This window comes from Diadema antillarum, unplaced genomic scaffold, assembly GCF_040938485.1.
Source record: "Diadema antillarum isolate AM-2024a unplaced genomic scaffold, OU_Dant_1.0 scf00000049, whole genome shotgun sequence".
NCBI classification, from domain to species: Eukaryota; Metazoa; Echinodermata; class Echinoidea; order Diadematoida; family Diadematidae; genus Diadema; species Diadema antillarum.
The window spans coordinates 3224220-3234668 of NW_027270938.1; positions in this window are offsets into that span (position 1 = coordinate 3224220).

A 10449-nucleotide genomic window follows, 5' to 3' on the forward strand; every position below is an offset into this window, starting at 1 on the left:
ACCCTCAATATGGTTTACACTATACAATATCGTTCGGATGTATAGAAACATATACTAGACAGCAATATAAGATGATTAAAAAATATATGAAATCATAAGTTGAGATTTAACTTTGACGCAACACACATAATGTATTGTTTACCATTGGGACAGATATCACATTCGATTTATATGTGCAGGTTGGTTGTATCACAAAACATTCTACCATATATAAGAATTGAAATAAAGACTAAAACATACGAAGATATCACCATTTCTTTACAAGAAACAATAACCATGATAACTGTTGACAGCTAAGTATAAAAAACCCGTTCTTATCAGATCTATTTAGTATATCTAATAATATTTGCATTGATTATACTGATTTAAGTTTGTACATTAGTTGTTCCATCCCTAACTCAGAGTTTAGAACTAGTTTGAGGAATTAACTAAAGGTGGGTTTTGGTTTTATATGCACTTATGGTAAATAATGCCTTGAACGACAACCTCAATCAATTACTGTCATCTTGAATTTTGTGCGGATACTATTTTTGCGCTAAATATGACACATTGGCAAAATTTGTGCCGAATTCCAAGCTCCTCTCTCTTTTTGGAAAATACTTTTTGTTCAATGTTCAATCTTATCTGCCTCAGAACAATCTACCATGAAATGCTACAGTTATAGCGACCAGTGTCACCTACCTGTCCACTTGGCATGAAAAGATAGTTTGCAGGCACTTGTAAGTCAATAGACCATTACAGTATTACATGTGACCATGTATACATGTGACCATGTAAACACATTGTATGCAACATTTATAATGCATAGATATATCTTTTTTTCAAGTTTTAGATATTAACTTGTCAACAGTGTATGATATTGCTTGTAATTCCATAAATATGAATTATGTCTCCTCTCAGTAAATCTCAATCACAATCGCAGGTTTCAAAATAATTATTCGGTTCTTCTTTGATAAATACTAAATCATGCATTTCTACATTTCATTCTTTCTTCAAAACAATATAAAAATATGAATTTCCTCCCCCTCCCCCATTTATCACAATACACAGTTAAAGTGGTATCAACTTTTAGGAAGTTTTACTCTCCTTCACATGACATCAAAGTTTCTGCAATCCGATGTCTCTATCAATATAAATGTTAAATTCAATAAAAATGGCGACCCTATTGGACCGCATCTGTACTTTGGAGGTTTTTGTAACAAATCTACTGAGGTGTACTTACGAAACATTGCTTAGTACGTTTAGTAGTTTTATGTATGGTCTTATTTATAGAGAGAGTGGAACTCGAAAAGTAAGCACAAACTTGGATTTGACCCTCTGTGACATCTTTGGAAACAGATGCGTGTAAAAACATGATATTATGTAAAATGAGATTTCAAGTTTGAGACATTACAACTCCTGAACCAAATACAATACTGACCTCTAATTTTCTCCAAATATTGATTATAATGGGAAAGATGTTAATTTCCACATGGTTTTCATAAACATTTTTAATTTAATTTATTTTTTTTTTACTTCTTAGAGAAATATTTACGGTGCATTCTGAACAATGTCTCCATAAAACCTTAGATGGTTTGAAATAGCATTACAATTTTCAAATTTATATAAAAACCATATAAACAAACCATATAAGCAAAACAGACAAAATTATATCAAAATCGAAATGATACATTTACTCTGGCGAAACACTATATGTCAGCTTTGATGGCCTGCAATCTTGATTTTTTTTTTTGCGTGATTGATCCAAATTTTGTCAGAAACTTTCTAAAGCCAGGTTGTTTCAAGCTTCTACCTCTATTTGAAAGATATTTTTGCTTCATCTCATCTGCTTCAGAACAATCCACTTTGAAATAATAGCGATCAGCGTCACCTAAGCTACCACTTGGTATGAAAAGTTAGCTTGCAGGCACAAACCCTTGTTTATCAAAGCAAGAGTCTGCGTTTGCTAAGACTACTACACGAACCACTGCCACTGCTACACGCGTCGGTGCCAGTGGTGCGTGTAGTAGTCTTGACGCGCGCAGACTTTTTTTATGACCAGCAATGTCTTGTCACAACTAAAGTGCCCATTTTTACAAAGTGAGTTTTCAAGTTTGAGACATTATTACTCCTGAACAAAAAGCGGTACTGACCCTTAATTTTCTCCAAATATTAATTATATGTCAAACAAAATTCCTGAAACGTTTCAAGATAATCCTTCAGTTATTTTCCGATTTATGCTGAATCAAGCATTTTCATGATTTTCCTTTTTTCATAAAAATATCAAAAAATTAGTGTTTTTTCCTTAAAATCTCAATCCAGTTATCACAATAACCCACAAAAATGGTATCAACTTGTAGAAAATTTTATTTTCTTTCATATGACATCACATTTGTTGAAATTTGATGTTTCTGTCGAATTCTATTATTCAAATAACAAATTCAGTAAATATGGCGGCCATTTTGGACGCCATCTTGGATTTGGAGGCTTTCGCAACAAATTTTTTGAGGTAGACCAGTGGAATGTTGTTTGTTACAATAAAATCTTGAAAATTAGCATGGTCTACTTAGTTTGTAGAGAGAGTGCAACTCACTCGTTAAATAAGCGAGTTTTTGGGGTTTGGCCCTCCGGTGGTATAAAATCTTCCGAAAGACCGGAGATTAACAGACATATGCAAAGTTTATCGCACCTATTTGTCGAGATTCAGTTTGGAGTTCATTCATTCAATATCCAAACTCATTCAATAACCACACTCATTCAGGTCCACAGACTATTATCGATTTAGCCTGATGTATTTGATATTGACCAACGCAACACCATATGATGCCATATTACCAATGATTATGATATCACTATAGTTTATTCGAAGCCTTTCAATCATATTTTCCAAATGAAGGTTATTATCCTCTGTAAATCTCTGGCAGAAACGAAGCAATTTGTTCAGATATTTGACAACTTGCCTATAATGTCTAGAATGCCTAAATTAACTGTGGTGTCAAAACAAATTCAATACGTATGTGTACAAAAAAAATGAAAACAGTTTAAACGTGTAAGTACAAATAGAAGTGGAATAAATCATTTCATGCATGATCAGCATATCATAACGATGGAAAAGAGTGTTACACTAAAAAGCTAAGCTTGTAGGACGTGAAACACTGAAAAGAAAACAACAGTAACATTACTAGCCTATATCACACGAGGGGTATATTTCATATCGCATTTATCGCAAGATCATTGTTCCATTCATAGCTTAGAAAATGTCCCCCCCCCCCCCCGCAGAGATAGCTAATATAGCATTATTTGTTAAGTGTAAATAACATAAAAATAATAATTTTTTAGCCATTATTATACGTCAGTGATCATGAGAGAAGCATTGCGAGAATTGATGGTTCACAAAACACATCATTCAAATTTATGATTAACTTTCCCAGCCCTGCAGTGTGTAGCCTCAGAAAAAAAAATGGAGCATCCCCATTGGTACTCACAGAATACATAAATTAAGAACGAAAAAAAAGATAAACAACAGGGGAAATGTGATACTGATTTAGCATTTGAAAATTTTATGAATATTTTGACCACTAACTATGAATCTAGTGTTCCTCTTCAAAGGCCTCACCATTCAAATTACAAAAAAGTACCTCGACAACCATGGGTAACAAAATCTCTACTCAGGTCCATTAACCGCAAGAATAGTCTTTTTCATAAATATCGCAAAGATCCATGCCCTCGAAATAAATTAAGATATACTCGATATCGGAATATATTGACATCCTTAATACGTGTTGCTAAGCGGAATTATTTTTCGCGACAGTTTGTTAAATATAAACATGATGTGAAGAGTACGTGGAAGGTGATTAACGAGACACTCAAATACAAAACCAATACTGATCTTCCCAAATATATTTTGGCGGACGGCCGGCAGATTAACGATCCGGTTAGCATGGCGGAATCTTTTAATAATTATTTCGCAAGTCTTGGTCCACATCTTGCCAGTAAAATCCCGAAATCCTCAACTGAATATCATAGATACTTAGGTAATAGGAATCCTCAATCAATATTTTTCGAACCTATTGTTAAAGAAGAAATTGTTGATATCGTCAAGAATCTAAACGATAAAAAAAGTTCAGGATATGATGGAATTACAAATTTTCTTTTAAAAAATGTTCTGAATCAAATCATTTCTCCTTTAACATACATTTTTAATCAATCTCTACTTAATGGTAAAGTCCCCAATAAAATGAAAGTTGCAAAAGTTGTCCCTATCTTTAAGAAGGGACAGAAAGATTTGGTGAATAATTACCGACCAATATCTCTATTGACTTCGATCTCTAAAATCCTTGAAAGGTTAGTTTACACGCGATTATTGAAATTTCTCACAAATCATAATATTTTATCAGATTCTCAGTTTGGTTTCAGAAAACATTATAATACAACCCATGCTTTACTCACTTTTATAGACAAGGTAGCTCATGCTATAGATAATTTTGAGCATACAATTGGAGTTTTTCTTGATTTCTCTAAAGCTTTTGATACGATAGATCACGAAATTTTATTTTCTAAACTGTATCATTATGGAATTCGCGGGCCACCTCTCGAATGGTTTAAGAGTTACTTAACTGATAGAAAGCAATTTGTTAACATTAACGGCTATGATTCGCAGTTAAAACTTATCTCATGTGGAGTCCCACAGGGCTCCCTCTTGGGCCCACTTTTATTTATTTTATACATAAATGACCTTCAAAAATCATCGCCAATTTTATCATTTATTTGTTTTGCTGATGACACAAGTTTGTTTTGTTCTCATCGAGACCCTAATACATTAATTGATATGATGAATATTGAGCTTAGGTCTGTGCAATCCTGGATTTATGCCAACAAATTATCCCTGAATATAGAAAAAACTTATTATATGGTATTCAGTAATTCTTTGAATGTTGTCCCACATGAGATCAAAATAAATGATATATGTTTAACGCAGGTCAATAACGCGAAGTTTTTAGGGCTTTGGATTGACCGAGAATTATCCTGGAAAACTCATATTAATTTTGTAAGTAAAATTTTGTCCAGAAATATTGGAATTTTAAACAAGCTTAAACATTTGTTCCCTGATTATATTTTGCAGAGTATATATTCTTCTTTAATATCTCCACACTTTAATTATGGAATTTTGGCGTGGGGAAACGCAATCAATTTACTATTAGATTCCCTTCTTCGCATTCAAAAGCGAGCAATAAGAATTATAAACCACGCCGGATATTTTGCTCATACCAACTGTTTTTTTCATCAAAACAGAATTCTGAAAATTCCAGACCTATTTTATTATAATCTTGGAATTTTCATGTATAAACTAACAACTAATGAATTACCATCCGTTTTTATTCACATGTTCAAAAGAAATCGCTCTATTCATTGCTACCCCACTCGTCAGAGTGACGCCTATCACCTTCCCCGTACTCGCACTATTTTTGCAAAGAAAACAATTATGTTTACTGGACCCAGATACTGGAATGACCTCCCTCAAGATATTACTTCTTCCTTATCCTTATTCACCTTCAAACGCAAACTAAAACGGCTATTACTTAGTGGATACACACTACCCGGCTCTTAGCAACATTCTCTTTTTTAATACCCCCAGTCTTTTGTCTTTGTCTGCAGCTCCAAGTTACTTCACGATACCGTTATAGCACTTTGTGTGTGTGTGTGTGTAAACACGGCGAAATATGTACAGTCTCGTTTAAGCGATACTAAAGTATTCATGTGGTTCGTTAGTTCGTTTTTAATACTGATTTTGCACTGGTACAATTTAAGTTGGTCGAGATAAACATGTCCGTTCTCCGTATAATTTCACGCCTATAAATTCGGGAACCTACAGTTTTTACAAGCGTCATTGCTTTTATGTAGGCCCCATCATATTTCTGACATTTATTTGTGATATCCTCAGATGAAAATGACCATTTATATTTGTGTGTAATGTTAGTTTGTCTTTTTTTCTTCAAACATAAGATATGGTTGTATATGTTTTGTACTTTTGTTTTATTGTCAATCATTTTGTGATCCCATCACTGAGAAATGGAAATATGAAATAAACTTGAAACTTGAAATGTATTTATCGCGTCAGTGACACTTATTCTTCAGAAGGGCCCGCGTGTTTCCTCTCTCTCCTTCACCCTGTTTTCTCTCTCCCTCTCTCTCTCTCTCCCTCTCTCTTTCTCTTTCTTTCTCTCTCCTCAGTCGCAGAGGGCTGGGGGAAGCAGAAGCCCGTCCGTAAGGTGAATTTACGTCGCGTAGCAACAAATTGCAGACGCTAGACCAAGGAGGTAGAGAGAAATCTCATACCTCCTTGGTTTAGACTATAGCAGGGAGGTGAGAGCACACCTCCCTGACTATAGACAATTACCCAACGCGCCTTTCGTACTGTAATAGAGTGTCTTTGTTTCTTACTGTTCTTCTACAGTTTTTCATGGGTGACTCACAGATTTTTTTTTCCCCCCGCGGAGTGACCTAGCTACGAATTGTCCGCTAATAACCACCAAAATCTGTATTTTTCGCCAAAGTGAGGCAAATCTCTCCCGAATGTCTGGTCATAAAACATGAATCAACTCTTGTGACCGCTGCAATATGCGAACTTCTTTCTCTCCATTCTCTACCCTCCCCCCCCCCCTCTTGCTTACTCCCTCTTCCTCTTCGGTTTCTCCCCCCCCCCCCCCCCCCCCCATTGACCTAACGCGACTCGATAAGTACGTAATATTATGTACACACAACGAGTCGTAACTAAGATGGTATGCACGCAGGCGCCCACTCCTATATAGTCACCATCATCGTTAACGAAAACTCTGTACAACGTTATTGCTGAGTGGCATAAAGTTACAGACATATTTAATATCAAACCATACAGTAGACGGCTTGAAGCAACCTCATCCTAATTATTGTCCGTCTTCAATTCCACACATACAATAAAGCTTAATCACATTATGAGCATATACACCAAAAGGCAACTATTTCACGGTGGACCATGCAGTCATCAGAAAGTCACAATTCTAGCTTAAAAAAAAAAAACCTCTTTAAAATAAACGTGCAGATATACGCATTGTATGTTTGTAATCCATTTATAAAATGAGATGTTGAATTCACTTACGATTTTCACCAATTCTCGACGGTTGTACAAACTTGAAACTTTTCCCCACGCAAAATTGTGTCTTCTTTCTCTGACCGTGTTGAGAGTAGTATTACAAAAGTCACTCGTTCTCTCAAAGCCGACCAGAGGAAGATTTTTTTTTTTACACGAACTCTCTTTTTTTTTGTTAGAGAATTATTTACACTCTCAAATTATTTCATTTCACAAATTATTCATCTACGAAAAAATACTGCTCATCATCGCTATTTTGTTTTTTAATTATTCCGTGGTACAATGTACTACGAAAGAAGCAGATCTTATAGTTTTTCTGTAATCAGGTTTGATATTTCAAGTATCATACCCGAATGCAAGAGGGAAGTAAGAGTGGAAAGAGTATAGCATTAACAAGATATTCCATTAATTTCATAGAAATGTTAATCAATAGATCGTAGATACTATGGAGAAGAAACAAGCACTGACACACGAATCATTAAACAGACAGACGAAATGATTGTGTAGGCCTATAAAATAGGCCTATATACTGAGATCCGTATAAACGCCGCATGATTCATGGTTCTCGCTTCAAAAGAATCATCATAGATATGCTATTTCATTGTCATGTGTTATTCAATCAAAAATAGTTAAACAAAATTAATGAATGTCTTCCTTAGTGTAGATATCACACTTTAATAATGAAGAATCATAAGCACAATACTGAGGGCCATGAAAAGAATCACAGTCACATTGAGACATGGACTGCATTCGTGACGTTGGGGGAACCGTCCCGTTGGTCTGTACTAAGGAGCTGGTGCCCTGACTGTCGATACGTGAATTTGTTCATTGGTATTGGTCAACACGAAGTCATCTACACAAAAGGTAAACAAATAAGATAGCAAAATAGGGTAAAGCAAGAGATTTGTAAGGGGGAGACTTCAGTGACTTTATATAGTGACAGGAAAGTCTCTTACTACTATAATAGTATTTCACATCACATGCATTTTTTCTTACTTCACAGCATTCAGCAGAGACTACGTACTGTACCCTATGGAAGGTACCATCCAAGTTTCCAATATACACTGTATCAGGATTCCATGCCTGACCTACGGCTTATAAACTCCGCTCTCCAAATTTCACATAGTGTGACAGATAAATTTCAAAATACCGATTGAGAGGAACGTGATATGAAAGTGAATTACTACGATCAGTAGCAACTTTGAACTGACAGAAAACACTAGACAGATTTTTCTTTTCTCATTACTTTCCAAGTAATCTCACTTTAATTTGAATGACTTACTTGTTCCATTAATTTGGACGCAGTCTCCCAATGCATTCCTCCTTTCTCCGACTGGACAACCCGAATGCCATTGAGCCTTATAGGGAGTTTAAAAAGACGATGCGGCGTTGTTGTTGTTGTTGTTGTTGTTGTTGTTGTTGTTGTTGTTGTTGTTGTTGTTGTTGCTATACACTAAGCTGGTCTTCCATGGGGTCCAGTTGGATGTGGGGTGGGACCACTTCACCGGGTTAGACACCCTGCTCTTTGCGATGAATGAATGAAGCGGGATCTTTTACGTGCATGAGCTGTGACTCTCTCAAACACGGGACCTCCATTTTATGTCCTATCCGAGGGACAGAGTGTTTTGCCTCTTGCTAGAGGGGACGGTATGTTTACACACAACATTGCTCAGTCCAGACTCGGGTTCGAACCCGGGCCGCGTGATCGTGAGGCAGACGCGCTACCGACTGAGCCAACTCACCGCCCAGAATGTAGTACTGAAAAAAATACTATTTACGAAATTGCAGGGCCAAAAAGGTACGAATATACTTCTTACTTGATACGATCACAGTAGCAACATATTCCACATCCTGAAAATAATTATATATCCAGTTCAATTCACTCTTGACAAAAAAAAATCGAATAGTGATTAAAAGCAACAAAAGTGAAAAATGATTCAAAAGTGAGTATCTTTATGCTGATTAGATTATGATAAAATCAGTCTTCACAATCACCGCGCCCAAGAAAGGGGGTGGGGGTTGTAGCCTCAGAGCCCCTATCTCGTGAATTCAAACTCTTGAAGTTTGTCCCATCCCAACACTATCCTCCGGCCTCGACTGAGTGCCCCTTCAAACTAAATGGAACCCTACTACACTGCGGATGCTACCTGAATCTGTATTTAAAACGTGAGAAATTCCTCCTCCTCCTCTCAAGAGTAAAAAGTTGATCTCCGCCGGGAATCGAAACCGGGTTTTTGGCATGGAACGGCAATACACACACACACACACACACACACACACACACGCACACACACACACACACACGCACGCACACACACACACACACACACACACACACATGTATATATACACATGTATATATATATATATATATATATATATATATATATATATATATATATATATTATATACATGTATAAGATTACATTACGTTGATCTATGTATGATCACTTACGCCTAAATAACCATTCATGTAACTTGGCGTTTCGTGCATGAATCCAAGACCGCCTAGGAAAAACACTGTATCAATCAGTCTCTTTGTGTATGGATTCAATGTGTGCTATGGTTTATATTATAACGTGTGTATGGTGTCCTAGAACAATGATAGGCAATTACCCGCGACCCATCTCTCCCCAACTACGCTAAAGACAGCACTGGCGACCTCTGCAAATCATTGATTATCATTCCGATCAGAAGTGATAAGAGCCAAAATCCCTATAAGAAAGTTGTGATGTTGCAATGTTAAGTCAATTCTTAGAATACAGTTTGTTTTTAGATAAATATAATTGTATCATAAAATCACTGCAAAGTGTGAGGCGTACAAATTTAATTCTATGCAACTATACAGTGAAGGTCACAACCCAAAGAAAATGATACCATGCAGACGGTGTGTGGTTCTCAAAGTGCAATCATAAGGTTGCATTGTTCAATCTTTAATGGAAAATACGGAAATCCCCTTTCAGTCATTTGAAGACAAGCATATAGGGACATTTTTTCTCTCGCTTCTTTCTTTAAAACACAACAACAAACATGTATATCCATAGAAATTAGACACAATGTTTTATACATGCGATATGACGAAACAGAACCGTTAGCATGACTTTTTAAAACTTGTATGCTTTACTCTAATGTCTCTTGAAATATGTAACTTAACACAAAGGTCATAAAATACACTGTTCGAAAACTCATCATTTCAGTGTCAGTCGTTCTATTTGACTGCTAGAATAATTATGCTTGACTATTGACTATCTGTATAATCATCTGACCGTTGTACAAACAAAACATCTTCCTACCAAGCACCCTATAATATAGCTTGAAATAAATAAGGACATTTACGATGTTC